At 41.1% G+C, this 16,964-nt stretch overlaps 1 protein-coding gene across 8 annotated transcripts in view; it reads right to left on the minus strand.

Moving 5' to 3' along the window:
• The window catches only part of SGSM3 (small G protein signaling modulator 3), a 43,405-nt gene that overhangs the window by 18,384 nt on the left and 8,057 nt on the right, over positions 1 to 16,964 (minus strand). For 2 of the 8 annotated variants that reach the window (XM_038550468.1, XM_038550467.1), the window contains exons 1-2: positions 12,928 to 13,147; positions 3,317 to 3,440 (exon numbers count right to left, since the gene is read on the minus strand). The exons of 2 other annotated variants lie outside the window; for them this stretch is intronic. The gene's annotated coding sequence lies outside the window, so the exon portion shown is untranslated. Of the gene's footprint in view, positions 1 to 3,316; positions 3,441 to 12,927; positions 13,148 to 16,964 lie in introns of those variants that run through there. 4 more of the 8 variants (XM_038550465.1, XM_038550464.1, XM_038550471.1 and 1 more) reach the window with 2 other exon arrangements.

Consider the following 16,964-nt stretch of genomic DNA (forward strand, 5'->3'; position numbering starts at 1 on the left):
GGGCATGGAGCCTATTTAAAAAAATAATAAGGGAAAAAATAAAAATAAAAAATAATAATAATAAGATAGTAAAGGCAGCCCGGGTAGCTCAGTGGTTTAGCGCCACCTTCGGCCCAGGGTGTGATTCTGGAGACTTGGGATCGAGTCCCAAGTCAGGCTCCCTGCATGGAGCCTGCTTCTCCCTCTGCCTGTATCTCTGCCACTCCCTATTTCTGTTTCTCTCATGAATAAATAAATAAAATCTTAGTAAACAAACAAAATTAAAAAATAATAAAATACTCACTGCTGGAAAAAAGTAGTTTTGTGATGCAAAATTAGTTCTTTCAAAATTGCTTATTCTCCTGGAAACTTAAGGAAACTTAAGGAAATAATTCAATAGAAGCAAAAAGGTATGTGCATGAAAATGTTTACTTCAGCATGAAGTAAATATGAAAATAAATGTCAAATATAGGGGAATTAATCACATTTTGGGATAATAACACAATAAAATGTGAGTCAATAATTTCATATTCCAACTATGGACACACCTGGCCAAAATGGAGTTACAAGGATTGCATTTACTTTCTCAACTTCAACAGTTAAAACAGAAAAATACATGAAACAATGGTTTTCAGATGCTACTAGACAGGCAGCACAGGACAGTGACTCCTAAGAGAGAGAAAACAAATGAGGTGAACCTATGATCACCCCAGTTCCCACCTGGAGAGTTTGCAGACCGGCCCAGGAGACAGTGTGGAGAGCCAGAGGAGGCCAGAGTAGAAGAGAAATGAACGGAGGCTTGCACCGACTGAGAACTTCAGAAATCTACAGAGGGTATCCCTAGTCTTCACCTGACTACTGGTCAGAGCATGTGTGTGAGGAATGTAACCAAGGCTGGGGAAAGAAACACTTAAAAGAAATATGAGGAATACCTGAAGCTCACCCCACTGGGTCATTGTGATGCATTCTCCCTTTTATATATTGTGGAATGCAATTTGCTAAAATTATGTTTAAAATTTTGGGGACGCGTGGGTGGCTCAGTCAGTTAAGTGTCTGCTTTTGGCTCAGGTCATGATCCCGGGGTCCTTGGGGTCGAGCCTCCTGTCGAGCTTGCAGTATAACAGGGACCCTGCTTCTATCTCTCCCTTTCCCTCTCATCCCTGTTCATGCTCACTCTCTCTCAAATAAATAAAATATTTAAAAAAAGAAAAAGAATTTCTGCATCTATATTCATGAAGGACATATGCTCTCTAGTTTTCTTTCTGAGTAATGCCTTTCTTTTGGTTTTGGTATTAGGACAATGTTTGCTTTATAGAATGATATATGAAAAAAAAAGAATGATATGGGAAGTAATCCTCCCCTTCAATTTTCAGGAAGAGTTTGTATAGATGCTGGTTATTACTTCTTTCTAAAATGTTAAGTAAAAATCACCAATTAAGCCTTCTATGTCTGGACTTTTCTTTGTGGAAAAGTTTCCAAATATTTATTATTTATTATTTATTATTTTTTTTTAAAGATTTTATTTATTTATTCATGAGAGACACACACACACACAGAGGCAGAGACACAGGCAGAGGGAGAAGCAGGCTCCTTGCAGGGAGCCCGACATAGGACTCGATCCCAGGTCTCTAGGATCACACCCCAGGCTGCAGGCAGCACTAAACCGCTGCACCACCAGGGCTGTCCAAGTATAATTTATTTAACAGAGATAAGGTGATTCAGATTGTCTTGTTCTTGTTCTTTTTTTTTTTTTTTTTTTTAGGTTTTATTTATTCACGAGAGACACAGAGAGAAAGAGGCAGAGACACAGGCAGAGGGAGAAGCAGGCTCCACACAGGGAGCCTGATACGGGACTTGATCCCGGTGTTCCATGTGCTAGGGGTAGAGCAGTAAAATAAGATAAACAAAATTCTTGCTCTGTGAACCTGCAGTTTCCTTATCTGTAAAAGGGGATGACAAATGAGAAAATGTAAGTACTTATCACAATACATGGCACATAGTATGTGCTTACTAAATGTGACTATTAATATTAGTGATAGAAAACAGATAAGTAAATGAATGAGATAATTTCAGAGTAATAATATATACTATGAAGAAAATAACATAGGCTAATAGGTTTCAGAGTACCACATAGGGGCAGAAGAGCTACTTTTGATGGGTGGTGTGAGAAGGTCTGAGGAAATGACATTACAGCTGAAACCACAGAGATGACTAGGAACCAGCTCTGCAGAGACCTGGTAGAGCAGCCCAAGCATAAGAAATGGCTCACACAAGGGTCTTAAAGAACAAGAATTCATTGCACTGGAGAAATAACAGGCCAGTGTGTCGGAGGTAGAGTGATGAGGGGAAAGTAGCAGACAGCACTGGCGAGGCAGGCAGGAAACAGCTTACAGATGGCCTTCTACTCATGACAAGATGCTGGATTTTATTTTAATGGGAAGCAACTGGAGAGCTGTGAGCAGGGACATGACATGGTCTGACTTTGGTCTTAAAGAAATCACAATGGTTACTGTGTGAAGAATGAATTTCAGGGGAATCCCTGGGTGGCTCAGCGTTTATTGCCGCCTTCAGTCAAGGGCCTGATCCTGGAGATCCGGGATCAAGTCCCACATCGGGTTCCCTGCATGGAGTCTGCTTCTCCCTCTGCCTGTGTCTCTGCCCCTCTCTCTCCCTTTCTCTCTCCCTCTCTCTCTCTCTCTCTCTCTCTGTCTCTCATGAATAAATAAATAAAATCTTAAAAAAAAAAAAAAAAAAAAAAAAGAATGAACTTCAGATGGGTTAAGGATGGAAGCTATTACAGTTGTCCAGGTGAGAGAAAGTATCTTGGACTAAAGTAGTTGAAGTGATGGCAAGTAACTAGATTCTAGAGGATATCTGGAGATGTGGAGATAGATAACAGAAATAAGGAATAAAGAAAGCAATGATGACTCCTGGGTTTTGTGTAGGTCCTATTACAAAGATGAAGGAAGACTCGGGAGATAAAGTTTCAGGGTTAGGAATCAACAGATCTGCTTTGGTCATGCTAAGTTGGGGTGCCTATTAGACCTCTAAGTCGACATGTCAAGTAGACAATTGTATGTATGAGTATAAAGTTCACAGAAGTCAGAACTATATATGTGAATCTGGGAATCATGAGGACTAGATGTCATGGCTAAGGAGAGAATGGTGAATAGGGGGCCCAGAAGCAAATCTGGAAACATTCCAACACTTAGAGGTTAGGCAGGAAAAGGAACAGGAAATAAAATTTGAGGGGTGGCTAATGTAGTAGAAGGAACACTAATAGTGTGTAGTGCTGTAGAAATCAAGAGGAAGAGGAGGTGATCATCAGTGCCATTACCATCTAGAGGTCAAGTGGTATGAGGACAGAGGATGGGTTGCTGTTCTGCAAGCTGGAGGTTTTTGGTGATCTTGACAAGACTTGTAAGTTTTAATGGTGAAGGTGAAAGTCCAATTGGAGTGAGCTGAAGAGAGAACAAAAGTGGAGTCATCAGCATCAAGATAGTATATGATTTCACCCATTTAAAATACCTACATGTTGAAGGTAGTATAAAAATGAATATGGCTGGGAATCCTGGGTGGCACAGCGGTTTAGCGCCTGCCTTTGGCCCGGGGCGTGATCCTGGAGACCCGGGATCGAGTCCCACGTCGGGCTCCCGGTGCATGGAGCCTGCTTCTCCCTCTGCCTGTGTCTCTGCCTCTCTCTCTCTCTCTGTGACTATCATAAATAAATAAAAATTTTAAAAAAATGAATATGGCTGAGTTAGGTGGTAGGAGTATGGGCTTATTGGTCTCTATTTTTAATGTTTTTTTTTTTTTTAAATACAGAGGTACTGCTTAAAAACAATTATATCACATCAAAACTTGCACCTGAACAATCAGAGCAGCATTATTTATAACAGCCCAAAGTGGAAATAATCCAAATGCCCAACAATGGATGCATGGATAAACAAAATGTACATCTCCATGGAATGGAATATTGTTCAGCCACAAAAAGAAATGAAGTACTGACACAGGCTACAACATGAAACTTGAAAACATGCTCAGTGAAAGAATCTAGTCACCAGTCACAAAAGACCATGTACTTTATCATTCCATTTATAGGAAATGCCCAAAATAGGCAAATCCCTAAGATAGGAAGTAGATTAGTGGTTGCCAGGGGCTGGAGGGAGGGGGAAATAAGGAATGACTGCTAATGGCTGTGGGTTTTCTTTTGGGGGTGATGAAAATATTCTGGAATTAGACAACAGTGATGGGTTGTCTAATTCCAGTGAATGTACTAAAAACCTCTGAATTGGAAAATTTATAAGGATGACTTTTGGAGCTCCCAGCTGGCTCAGTAGGTGGAGCAGGTGATTCGATCTCAGGGTTGTGAGTTTGAGCTCCATGACGCGTGGAGAACTTACTTAAAAACTAAAATCTTTTTTAAGAAAGTGACTTTGGGACAACCTGGATTAGAAAAGATGCTTATGAACCAGGACACTTTAAAAGTAGAGCAATTTGAAAGATAGACTATAAGGGGAAATGCTTTTTCCAAATCTAAAACCTTCATAGAAATATTTCCCTTCTCCACAGCTCAGGCACCTGACCCCACCCACAACCTGAGCTGGGGTCAGGTGGGACACTGGCTATTAGAGCCCAAGACTCAGGAGTACTTTTTTTTTTTTTTTTTAAGATTTTATTTATTTATTCCTGAGAGACACAGAGAGAAGGCAGAGACACAGGCAGAGGGAGAAGCAGGCTCCTCCCAGGGAGCCCAATGTGGGACTCGATCCCAGAACTACAAGATCACGCCCTGAGCTGAAGGCAGACACTCAACCGCTGAGCACCCAGGCGTCCCAAGGAGTGCTTCTTTCCAACACCTCTGGGCATTTTGCACAAGATCATTCTTTTCCACTGAAACCATAGTAAGATACAAATACAAATGATAAACTCTAGCAGGATAAATCTAAGCCTCAGGTCAGAGGAAAATCTCTACTGTATAAAAACAGTCACTGGGTTTCTCATGGGAAGGGAAGTTCTGCACTCTTGAGTTTTGTACTTATGCAACATTAATGGAAATCAAAATTTTACAAAATTCTGCCACATGTCTGCCACCCCCAATAAATCATTTTCTTCCCTTCTATGTTCCCTTTTGGTTTTTCTCTCTACATGCACAGTTTTTTTTTTAAAGATTTTATTTATTCATGATAGACATAGAGAGAGGCAGAGACACAGGCAGAGGGAGAAGCAGGCTCCATACCAGGAGCACAACTTGGGACTTGATCTGGGGACTCCAGGATCACGCCCTGGGCCAAAGGCAGGCACCAAACCGCTGAGCCACCCAGGGATCCCCTACATGCACAGTTCTAACATTACAGATTTTAAAACATTTTTCTCTACTGAACACTAAATGATCAGCATTTTCCCCAGTAACCATGCAGTTTTTACAGCCATATTTCTGTAACTGACTAATCTAATCATCTGTTGATACATATAAGCACCTAGGAGCAACGTCTGCAATAAAACAATGCTGTGAGGAACCTTCTCTCTGAAAATTTTTAAAATGAAATTAATTACTCTGTATCATTTAGGAGAGGATTTGGATTTTTTAAAAATCTGCTTTTTCTACTTTAAAGTGGCAGCTTTGTAAACAGAAATCAAAGTATGAGATTAGGTTAATAACAGATTATTAATATTAGAGTTTTTTTTTTAATTTTTATTTATTTATGATAGTCACAGAGAGAGAGGCAGAGACACAGGCAGAGGGAGAAGCAGGCTCCATGCACCGGGAGCCCGACGTGGGATTCGATCCCAGGTCTTCAGGATCACGCCCTGGGCCAAAGGCAGGCGCTAAACCGCTGCGCCACCCAGGGATCCCAATATTAGAGTTTAATATGATGCCATCTGAAGAAAGGTAATTAACCCAATGACCCTACACTTAAAATTTTACAATATAATTATAGTACAGTGAGGAATTACTATTTTAATAGTTGGCTCCAGAACACTTCTTAGAGAGGGGGTTTATCTTTGTTTTGGAAAATACTTTGATAAGCTCCTTCAAGGTGAAAGGTAAACCCTGAGGCATAGAAGAAAGGAGAGATCTATCAATTGCCTAGTAAAAGAAAAGAATAGAAATTTGGAGGCAGGAGAGAACAGAACTAGAAGTCGCTTGAACCATAAAGAGGAGGGGAAGAGAAGTCCAAAACCAAGGTGAGGAGCTACATCCTTGGGAACAAAGCGACCCACAACCTATGAGAATTAACACTCAGAGTGCCTGGGGGTGGAGAGGCCTGGAGGGTGAAGACAGGAAGCCTCTTCAGGAAAGGACAACCCAAAACCCAACTGAAGCTGTATTGTTGCAGGGTAACATCTTAGCCATTCCCTATCTTCAGTAAGGCCAGCCCTACTTGTAAGAGCCATGAAGGTGGTTTGAGGAAAATCAAATAAAAGATCTAAACATAGGGGATCCCTGGGTGGCACAGCGGTTTAGCGCCTGCCTTTGGCCCAGGGCGCGATCCTGGAGACCCGGGATCGAATCCCACGTCAGGCTCCCGGTGCATGGAGCCTGCTTCTCCCTCTGCCTGTGTCTCTACCTCTCTCTCTCTCTCTGTGACTATCATAAATTAAAAAAAAAAAAAAAAAAAATTAAAAAAAAGATCTAAACATAGGGATTATAATTCATACTTTATAGAGTTGTTATGAGGTCTAAATGAGTTAAATTAGAAAAATCTGGGGGAGGGTGTTGGCATTCTCACATAATGTGGGCTTACAGGGCTTGCATCCGTTTTACTAAAATTTCAAGATAAGAGATTTCAGCTGATTATGCAACGCAAAAGTTTTATCTCATTTCCTTAGATTTGTATATAAAATAACCACTTTTTAAAAATACAGGGGTGCCCAGGTGGCTCAGTTGGTTAAGCAGGTTAAGCATCTTCCTTTGGCTCAGGTCATGATCCTGGAGTCCCGGGACAGTTTGCTTCTTCCTCTCTGCACTTGCCTCCAGCTCGTTCTCTCTCACTCTCTCTCTCTTTCAAATACATACAATCTTTTTTTTTAAAGATTTTATTTATTTATTCATGAGAGACACACACAGAGAGAGAGAGAGACATAGGCAGAGGGAGAAGCAGGCTCCCTGCAGGAAGCCCAATGTGCGACTTGATCCTGGGACTCCAAGATCACGCCCTGAGCCAAAGGCAGATGCTTGAACCGCTGAGCCACCCAGGCATCCCTCAAATAAATAAAATTAAAAAAAAAAAAAAAATACATGCTACATTTCAGCAATATCGCGGAGTTTAGGGCTTCCTAACTTTACAATGTTGTTCCCTTTTGCTTTCCCTTAAATAATCTCAACCCGTGGTTCTCAAACTGTGTTGTGCATCAGAATCATCATCTAGAGGACTTTTAAAAACCCAAAAAAGCTGATTTTTTTCTTTTTCTTTTTTTTTTTTAAGATTTTATTTTGGAGGTGCCTGGGTGGCTTAGTTGGTTAAGCATCTGTCTTCCACTCAGGTCATGATCTTGGGGTCCTGGGATCAAGCCCTCTGGCTCCCTGCTCAGCTGGGAGTATGCTCCTCCCTCTCCCCTTCACCCTGCTCATGTTCTCTCACTCTTGAATAAATAAATCTGTTTTAAGAAAAAGATTTTTAAGTAATCTCTATACCCAATGTGGGGCTCAAACCTACAACCCCAAGATCAAGAGCTGCATGCTCTACTGATTAAGCCAGCCAGGCACCCCCTAAAAAGGCTGAATTTGTTAATCTGAAGGTCTGAGTAGAATCTGAGACTGTTCCTTTCTTACAAGGTCCCAGGTGATGTTGATGCTGTGGTCCAGGGAACACACTTTCAGAACCACTGGGTTAAACTACCCTTTGACCATTCTTTCGAATTCTAGTTCAGATGTGACCTAGAACACCTTCCCTCTTCCAACATCCATGCCCCCTACCTCCCTTCTCTGATAAAACTAATTGTTCTATGTGCTCCTACTGTTTCTCATTTCATACTATGCTGTAATTTACATATGTATATATTTGCCCTATATCTGTACCTAGGCCAGTAACTGACCCATGCCAGGTGTTGACTGTATGAAGAGGGGATACTAAACTCCTGGAAGATCCCTATGTACAACATGCTCCTTGTAAGTTCCTATGCTGAGCTCCTTCTGCTTGTAAGGCCTTCCACTTTATCTGACTTCTCATTCTCCAGGCTCAGCCCAGGCATTTCTTCCTCAAGGAAGCCTTCTTCGACACACCCCCTGCCTCAGGTTTGTCAGGTGCCCCTCTTCCTCTATCTATAACACATCATACAACATATTTAATATACTATCTATAACATATTTATCTTAATAATAGCTACCATTCACTGCAGGCTTTCTAAGCATCAGGAACTTTAATAAGCAGAGCCGAATAAAAATTTTTAGAAGTCCGTTCGTTTGTCAAGCCATTCCCACTTCTGGAAATTTATCCTACACTTCAACAAAAATGACTCCTATAGAAAGACACTCCATATGCCATTGTTTATGATGGCAAAATATTAGAAAACCTCAATATCCACTGGTAGGGGACTAGTTAAATAAGTTACATAACATCTATAATGGAACAGCGTGCAGCTGTCTAAAAAGAATGGGTCACTTATTTATGCACTGATGGGGAACGCACAAGATACACTGCTAAGTGAAAAAAGCAAGGGGCAAAACAGTGAGAATAGTAAACATTTATCTAAAGACGGGGAAGTTTTCACATAAAATTTAGAAGGCTGCATGTAAGAGTAATTGGGTGGCAGAGGGACTTTTTACCTAATACCCTTTTGTACCTTTTGAATTTTGAAGTATTTGAATGCATTACCTATTCAAACGAAGTTAAGCATGAAAAAAATTTAAAGACCTTCAGAAAGCCACAGAATAAGAAAGATTAGGTGTTCCCCCTATTTAATCAATATAAATAGAAAAATGAATATGAGGAAGTCTAACATTTATTTTTTTTAATTTTTTTTTATTTTTTTTAAAGATTTTCTTTATTTATTCATGAAAGAGACACAGAGAGAGACAGAGGCACAGACACAGGCAGAGGGAGAAGCAGGCTCCACGCAGGAAGCCTGACGTGGGACTCGATCCTGGGTTTCCAGGATCACACCCTGGGCTGAAGGCAGGCGCCAAACCGCTGAGCCACCCGGGTTGCCCAGGAAGTCTAACATTTAGATTTTTTTTCTAAGATGACTTTTGCCATGAATGTCTAATGCCTAGTTCTTTCCATTTCTCTTTGTCTGTCATGTCTCTGCTGTATTAGAGCCCTCAGCACATGCCTGGTTTACTAAGGTCAATCCACAGCAGATATTCATCAGTTCCAGTGACAACACTCCATTTTTACAATACGGAATGTGCAAGGGTCGTGATCCTTTGGTTCTCTCTCCTCCTGCCTTGCTGGCTGCTCCTCCTGAGTCTCTTTTCCCAGTTCTTCCTGCCAGTTCTTAAAAGGCCCTACTGTTCTGTCCTAGATCCTTCTCCACTTCCCTGCACTCTCACAGACTCTCGTGGCTTCAATTTACACCTACAGGCAGATGATCCAATTTCCATTTCCACAACACATTTCTCTCCAAATTTCAGGCTGACATATCCAACTGCCCACTGGGACACTCCTCCACATTCCTCGAAATACCATGCTCTCAAATTAAGTCATTGTGAACCCTGCCCTTCTCTGGTGGTCCCTATCTCAGGCGACTGACCTTATAACCTATCCACATCTTTCTCCAGCCAGAATTGGGCCTCATGGTTAAATGGCTTCTCCTTTATCTTCCCACCTCCACACTTCAATTCATAAAGCCTTTCCTACTGTTTTTTGAAACTTCCCTTTTCTCTCTAACCTTTGCTACTTCCCAGTTGGGACTGTCATTTCTCACCATCATGGTTCTTACAAGTCTTTCAACTGGGATCTCTGCCTCCAGTCTTGCCCCTGCGCCCCACGCCCCATCTATTCTCTATTCTGCGGCTAGAGAAATCCTTTTAATATGCAACTGATCAGGGGCACCTGGGTGGCTCAGTTGAGCCTCAAACTTGTGATTTCGGCTCAGGTCATGATCTCATGGGTCGTGAGATTGAACCTCATATCAGGCTCTATGCTCAGTGGGGAGTCTACTTGGGACTCTCTCTCTCTCAAATAAATCTTTTTTAAAATTCATTTTTCCCATTATCTCCCTTAGTGCCAAAGACAAATGAAGTGAAAACCCACTATATATCAACTACATTTCTCAACTACCTTCCCCCAAACTGGCATCAGCAGAAGAGTGGTGACTCTAGTAATTAATTATCCACTCCTGAGCCGCAGGCTTATAGCTTAGACTGCTCTCTCCCATCCCTGAGTCCATGTTTTCTTTGTGACCCTTTAAGAGAGGGTGCTCCTTTAGGCAACAGGTGTGATTGTGCAAGGCAGAGCACAGACTGTGGAAACACAGAGCAGGGAAACAGAAACCTCACCCAGCAGTTCCAGTTAAGTGCAGCTCTCCTATACAGACTTCTGACCCATGCTCAGCCACTCTAGGTCTTTCCACAAAACAATTCATCAGCTGAGGCAGTCTGACCACTTCCCTGAGCCCTTCCAGGAGCATTCACCTAAGATTTACAGCCTGGCAATACCCAGATGATGATAAGGAAAGCAAAAGCAAGGTACTACACGGACCTTCTGTCAGTACCAGTACCAGGGGTGGGGGGCAACAACCCCTTCAGGAATAAAACAAATAATGGTTAGCTAGCTGCAATTGCAACTTGAGTAGCTTTGAAAAATAGCGACACAAGTTTTTGAGGAAATAAAGCTCCTTGAGGACTGTCAATAAGTGCCCCCTGAGAAATTTATATTTAAAGTGTTATATTAACTTAGGAGCTTATGGCACTTAAAAGGAACAAGACAGTTAACAAAGTCCCTATTCCTCATATAGGTAAACTACAGAGATCAACAAACTACTTTATTTATTCAGCCAGACTATTTAAATAATTACTGGGAATTTCTCATTTGCAGATAAGAATATACCTACATAATTACTCTAAAGTATGGCAATCTGTTCCTGCTTACTTATGGCAGTGAGTGGATGGAGGTACCAATGAAAGAAGAAATACTGTATTTATTGTTTATCATTCTGCCAAGTAACCAGAGCTCAGAGTTAAGCACCTCACCTGTGTCACAAGCTGACCCTCTATCCCACACTGACCAGTACAGCAGTCATTGGCAATTGTGCAGCACAATCTCCAGGGAAGACCATGAACCTACTTGTAGGAACAAAACTCTTTGGCTTGGGGTATGGAGCCAGTGGAGACCAGGTTAAAACATAATATAAGCAGCTGGATTAAGAAACACCAATTTTTGCAGACAAATTAAGCAGATAAATCAGGAGAAAATTCTCGTATTATACAAACAAATGAATTTCTCTAACAGACCTGCACCTGTATTTAGAGATTAGCTTCTTCAATACCATGTACAGCACAAATGCACTAAGCACAGCCATGAATGACAGTCATGAATGACAGTTAAAAGGATCTTTTTTTTTTTTTTTAAGATTTTCTTTATTTATTCATGAGAGACAGATAGAGAAGGCAGAGACATAGGCAGAGGGAGAAACAGGCTCTCTGAGGGAGCCTGATGCAGGACTCAATCCCAGGACCCCAGCACCACAACCTGAGCCAAAGGCAGATGCTCAACCACTGAGCCATCCAGGCATCCCTAGAAGAATCTTTTGAGTTATGTCCCGCTCATTTATTTTCAGAAAAAAGAAACTGAGGCCAAAGAGGTCAAAAGACTTATAGTCATACCATAAACATGTGGCACATCCAGAGCAGAAGCTAAGTCTCCTATTTCCACTATTCCAACCTAAAATTGAATCAAAAACTTGGGGAAAACATGGGAACAAGCAAACTGGATCACACTCAGACCAACATCATTACCAAGAGAAATACCAGCAGAGATGTTATGGGGAGTTGTCCTCCTGCTGTTGTAAACGTTGGGGTTAGGGAGGACCGTATCTTTTGTTCGTTTGTTTGTTTGTTTTTTGGTGGGCCTACCTTCCATTAGATAATCCACTGGTTTTGGTTAGGTTTTTTTTTTTTTATTAAGATTTTATGTATTTATTCATGAGAGACACACGGAGAGAGAGAGGCAGAGACATAGGCAGAGGGAGAAGCAGGCTCCCCATAGGGAGCCCAATGTGGGACTTGATCCCAGGACTCCGGGATCACACCCTGACTCGAAGGCACTCAACCGCTGAGCCACCCAGGTGTCTCTGGTTAGCTCTTTATATCTCATACTTAATACTGCTGGTTTAAACAATCAGGCCCACACACTTTAAACTTCTACACTGTAGGAATTACACTATCACTTTCAACTAGCCACTGAAATTCTTGCCTAGCCAAGCCCCACGTAAGTTTTCACTGCCCTCTTTGCCCACGTGACTCCAGGACAAAGTTAGGAAACAAGCTCCATGCTATTTATCTTCACTGTTGCTCAGTGACTTTTATTCTTCTCTAAATGACTTTCTATCATGTTACCTACCTTTAATGTTTTCAAACATTCAAGCTTTTCCCCCATTTCTTCAGAGCCCCAACTGAGAAATTTATATTTAAAGTGTTATATTAACTTAGGAGCTTATGGCACTTAAAAGGAACAAGACAGTATCTGCTGCTACTCACTCCCTCCCAGCTATTGACCTGGTTTCCACCTTAATGAAGCTGATGTCATTTGGCTTAGGCTTCCTTAACTTCCTCTTCCTCCTATATAATTGCTCCATCTTTTCACTTTTCTCTTTCCACCTTTCTCTCAGAGGAAGAAGTAGCCTTCCTTCCTTCGCAGGCTAAGTCCTCCACGCACCATTTCCCTTACCACATCTCCAGCTCCCCTCTGCTGGCTTCAAGTGCACTGCACATGCTCGGATCATCTGCATCCTTAATTACAACACACCCAAACGAAAGCAACTTGGATCCCTCAACCCTCCTACCTTTCCAGCTCTTCTTCCTCTCTGTGGCACATTTTCAAAGGCAGAGTTGAATTCTGCAACCACACCTCTTCAGCCAGCTTGCTCCTTAGGCTTTTTCCCCCTAGCTTCCTCTCTTTGCACCCAGACTTTCTGAGGTCTCCAGTGGTTTCCTTGTCACCATATGGAATCCTCTTCCTTTGGCTTCATTTCCTTAAACTCCCTGCAGCATTTGATTCTGCTGACTTACCTGGTTTCTTGAAATTGTTCTATGACTCTGAGGGCACTGATCACACTGGTTTTCTTTCTCTACTTAACTGTTTCTTTGCTGACTCTTCTTCTCCCAGGCCCCCAAAAAAGACATTCCTCAAATCAGGCTTTTTTCAATCCACTCCTAATGGTTTCCTACTGGGGAATCCGTTCCTGTTCCTTTTTTTTTTTTATTTATTTTTTTTATTTATGATAGTCACAGAGAGAGAGAGAGAGAGAGGCAGAGACATAGGCAGAGGGAGAAGCAGGCTCCATGCACCGGGAGCCCGATGTGGGATTCGATCCCGGGTCTCCAGGATCGCACCCTGGGCCAAAGGCAGGCGCCAAACCGCTGTGCCACCCAGGGATCCCCTCCATTCCTGTTCCTAGGGGGATTTAGCTATCACTGCTGTACAGATATGCCACAAACCTCTACCTCTAGCCATGGCAACACTGGAGATTTCCAACTTCCTGCTGGATGGCTTTAGCTGACTTAATCACATCTAAATATGTTCTTCTCAAACGAATCTATTTTTATTCTATCCCAGATGATTCTTTTTTGATTTTCCTATATCTTCTTCTAAGACTCTCAGAGTCTAAGCTTTTAGTAATTTCTGGCTCCTTTGTCTTACTTTCATACTGAATCAGTTACAAAGTCTATTTATTTTATTTTATTATTATTTTTAAAAAGATTTATTCATGAGAGACACAAAGAGAGATAGGCAGAGACACAGGCAGAGGGAGAAGCAGGCTCCGTGCAGGGACTCGATCCCAGGTCTCCAGGATCAGGCCCTGGGCTGAAGGCAGGCGCTAAACCGCTAAGCCACCCAGGGATCCCCTGATTTTATTTTTTTAAGATTTTACTTATTTATTCATGAGACACACACAGAGAGAGAGGCAGAGACACAGGCAGAGGGAGAAGCAGGCTTCATGCAGGGAGCCCAAGCAGGACTCAATCCCAAGACCCCAGGATCACGACCTGAGCCAAAGGCACTCAACCACTGAGCCACCCAGGTGCCCCATGATTTTATGTTTAAAAGAATCTCTAAGTATCTCTATCTCCACTACTTTAATCCAGACCCTCACTGACCCTTTTCTGGGCTACTGTAAATCTCCTGGAGTTTTCTATGTCTTTAGACTCTCTCTCCATTCATGTTAAATAAACACTGGATTAATCTCCACTGAAGCATAGCTCTAATTACAGGGTTCCCTCACCTTCTTCAGTGGCCCGCAATCTACCTTCTGAGTCAGCTCATATTTTCTCTGCACATATCCTATGCTTCAGCCACCTGCACCTCTCACTGCTACCTCAACATGTTTCCAGATCTGGATTCATATTGTTTCCTGCTTCAAAGGCCACCTCCCATTTACCAATGTCCTGATTCTATCCATTTTTCAGTCCTCAGCTCAAATACCACATCTGTGATGCTTTCTATAGTCCTCTCAACATTTCCTCGTACCTATCTAATGCCGCACACTTACATTTCTCTCATTTTTAACTAGTTGTGTCTACCTTAACTCTACTAAACTGGAAGCTCCTTAAAGCCTGAATCCTCTTCAGCATTTAATATGTAATAGAGATTCAATACATATTTGCCAAGTGACATGAATGCACCTTTAGTATTTTTGGATTTGGAGAAGAAATCTATGTTCACCTTATATATACATGGTACAATGGGAGCAAGAAGTCCTGGGTTTGACACCCTGTTCTGGCACTTAGCTGTGTGGTCTTTGGGTAAAATATTTAATCTCTCATAGCCTGTTTCCTGCTCAGTAATTTACAATAAAGTACTGAGAAAGTATTTAGCACCCCAGCACAGTTACGCATATTTAATGTAGAGACAATATTTTCCAAAGATGGGCAACAACAATATAACCTATCTCACATGCTTTTTTTTTTTTTTCCTTCATTTATTTATGATAGTCACACAGAGAGAGAGAGAGAGAGAGAGAGAGGCAGAGACACAGGCAGAGGGAGAAGCAGGCTCCATGCACCGGGAGCCCGACGTGGGATCCGATCCTGGGTCCCCAGGATCGCGCCCTGGGCCAAAGGCAGGCGCCAAACTGCTGCGCCACCCAGGGATCCCTTTATTTATTTATTTTTTTTTAAAGGAAGCTCTATGCTCAATGTGGGGCTCGAACTCATGACTCTGAGATCGAGAGTCACATGCTCTACCGACTGAGCCAGTTTTAGATTACTTAAAAATAAAATCTTTAGTGGCACGTGGGTAGCTCAGAGAAATGGTCAAATGAATCCATAATGTCAAATAACAATTATTAATGTAATTTAATAAATTACACAGTAATTTATAAACAATGTTAGGTAATGATAAGAGCTCTCATGCTTATTACTTGTCCTTTTCTAGAAACTAAAAGAATCTATATTCTACCAGAAAAGTACAAAGTACTTAGAGCCATTTCCAAGTATTTATTTAAAATAAGGATAGAATATTTTCTGTTTTATTTCCAAAACATTTCTGAACAATCCCTCATGCATTTGTTGTGTCTTTCTGGCCACAGTGGCCAAGTAAATCTATAAACTCAAGGTCCCTTCACTAGGTCATAACTGTTCATTTTATCAAAGTTTAGAATTTCTTGTATCGGTAAGCTTCCAGATTTACTTCTTAAATTTTGTATAATAAATATTTTAGTTTGTACTTTCGAGTTCCTAAATGACATATCTTGGGTTGTTAAAATGTGCTTTTCCTAATGGCTTATATACATTAGCAAAATTTTCCTATAACTTTCCCTCAAGTATTTGGTTCTTTTCAATATGGATAAATATAATATGCTTGTATTATGTGAATCAATATGAATATATAATTTACAAAAATAAAAGTTGCAGCAACTTTTAAAGAATATACAAACTTCATAAAATTAAATACATTTGCATTCTGCAATATACATTTATTTTAAAAAATGAACTTTAACTCAACTACCAAAGTTTACCATCCTGTTTATTTGCCTAAACCATTTTCTACCTATTCTTGAATCTCAAAACAAAAATAAACCAAACACACCAAAAAAAAAAAAAAAAATCAAATCCACTAATATTTTTTCTGATTATGTGTCATAGATAGGGCAGCCCTGGTAGCTTAGCAGTTTAGCGCTGCCTTCGGCCCAGGGTGTGATCCTGGAGATCTGGAATCAAGTCCCACATCAGCCTCCCTGCATGGAGCCTGCTTCTCCCTCTCTCTAATAAATAAATAAAATCTTTAAAAAAAAAAGTCATAGATACTCACTGTGGAAAAGCTGGAAAATTTACAATTAACAAATGAATAAAGAAATGAATGCCCAGGGACATCTAGCTGGCTCAGTTGGAAGCACACGCGATGTCTGATCTTGGGGTCATGAATTTCAGCTCCATGTTGGGTGTGGAGATTATAAAAAAATAAATAGGGATGCTCCAGTGGTACAGCTGGTTGAGTGTCTGACTCTTGGTTTTGGCTCATGTCGTGATTTTGGGGTCGTGAGATCGAGTCCCAAACTAAACTGCACTGAGTGTGGAATCTGCCTGAGATTCTCTCTTCCTCTTCCTCTGCCCCTCCCACTCATGTTCTCTCTCTCTCTCAAATAAGTAAATCTTTAAAAAAATAAATAAGCTTTTAAAAAAAAGAAATGAATGTCCAAATGTTTACTGATTATTTCTGAGTAGTCAGAATATGATTAATCTTTTACTCTCACACACACACACACTACATAAAGAAAATGTTAACAATTGCACAAAAATATTTCCACCATCACAGAAAATTCTATTGCATAGTGTTTCACTATTATACTGCCTCCCAGGACTGGGTTTTGTAATGAATACA

This window comes from Canis lupus, chromosome 10, assembly GCF_011100685.1.
Source record: "Canis lupus familiaris isolate Mischka breed German Shepherd chromosome 10, alternate assembly UU_Cfam_GSD_1.0, whole genome shotgun sequence".
In the NCBI taxonomy this organism is placed as follows: Eukaryota; Metazoa; Chordata; class Mammalia; order Carnivora; family Canidae; genus Canis; species Canis lupus.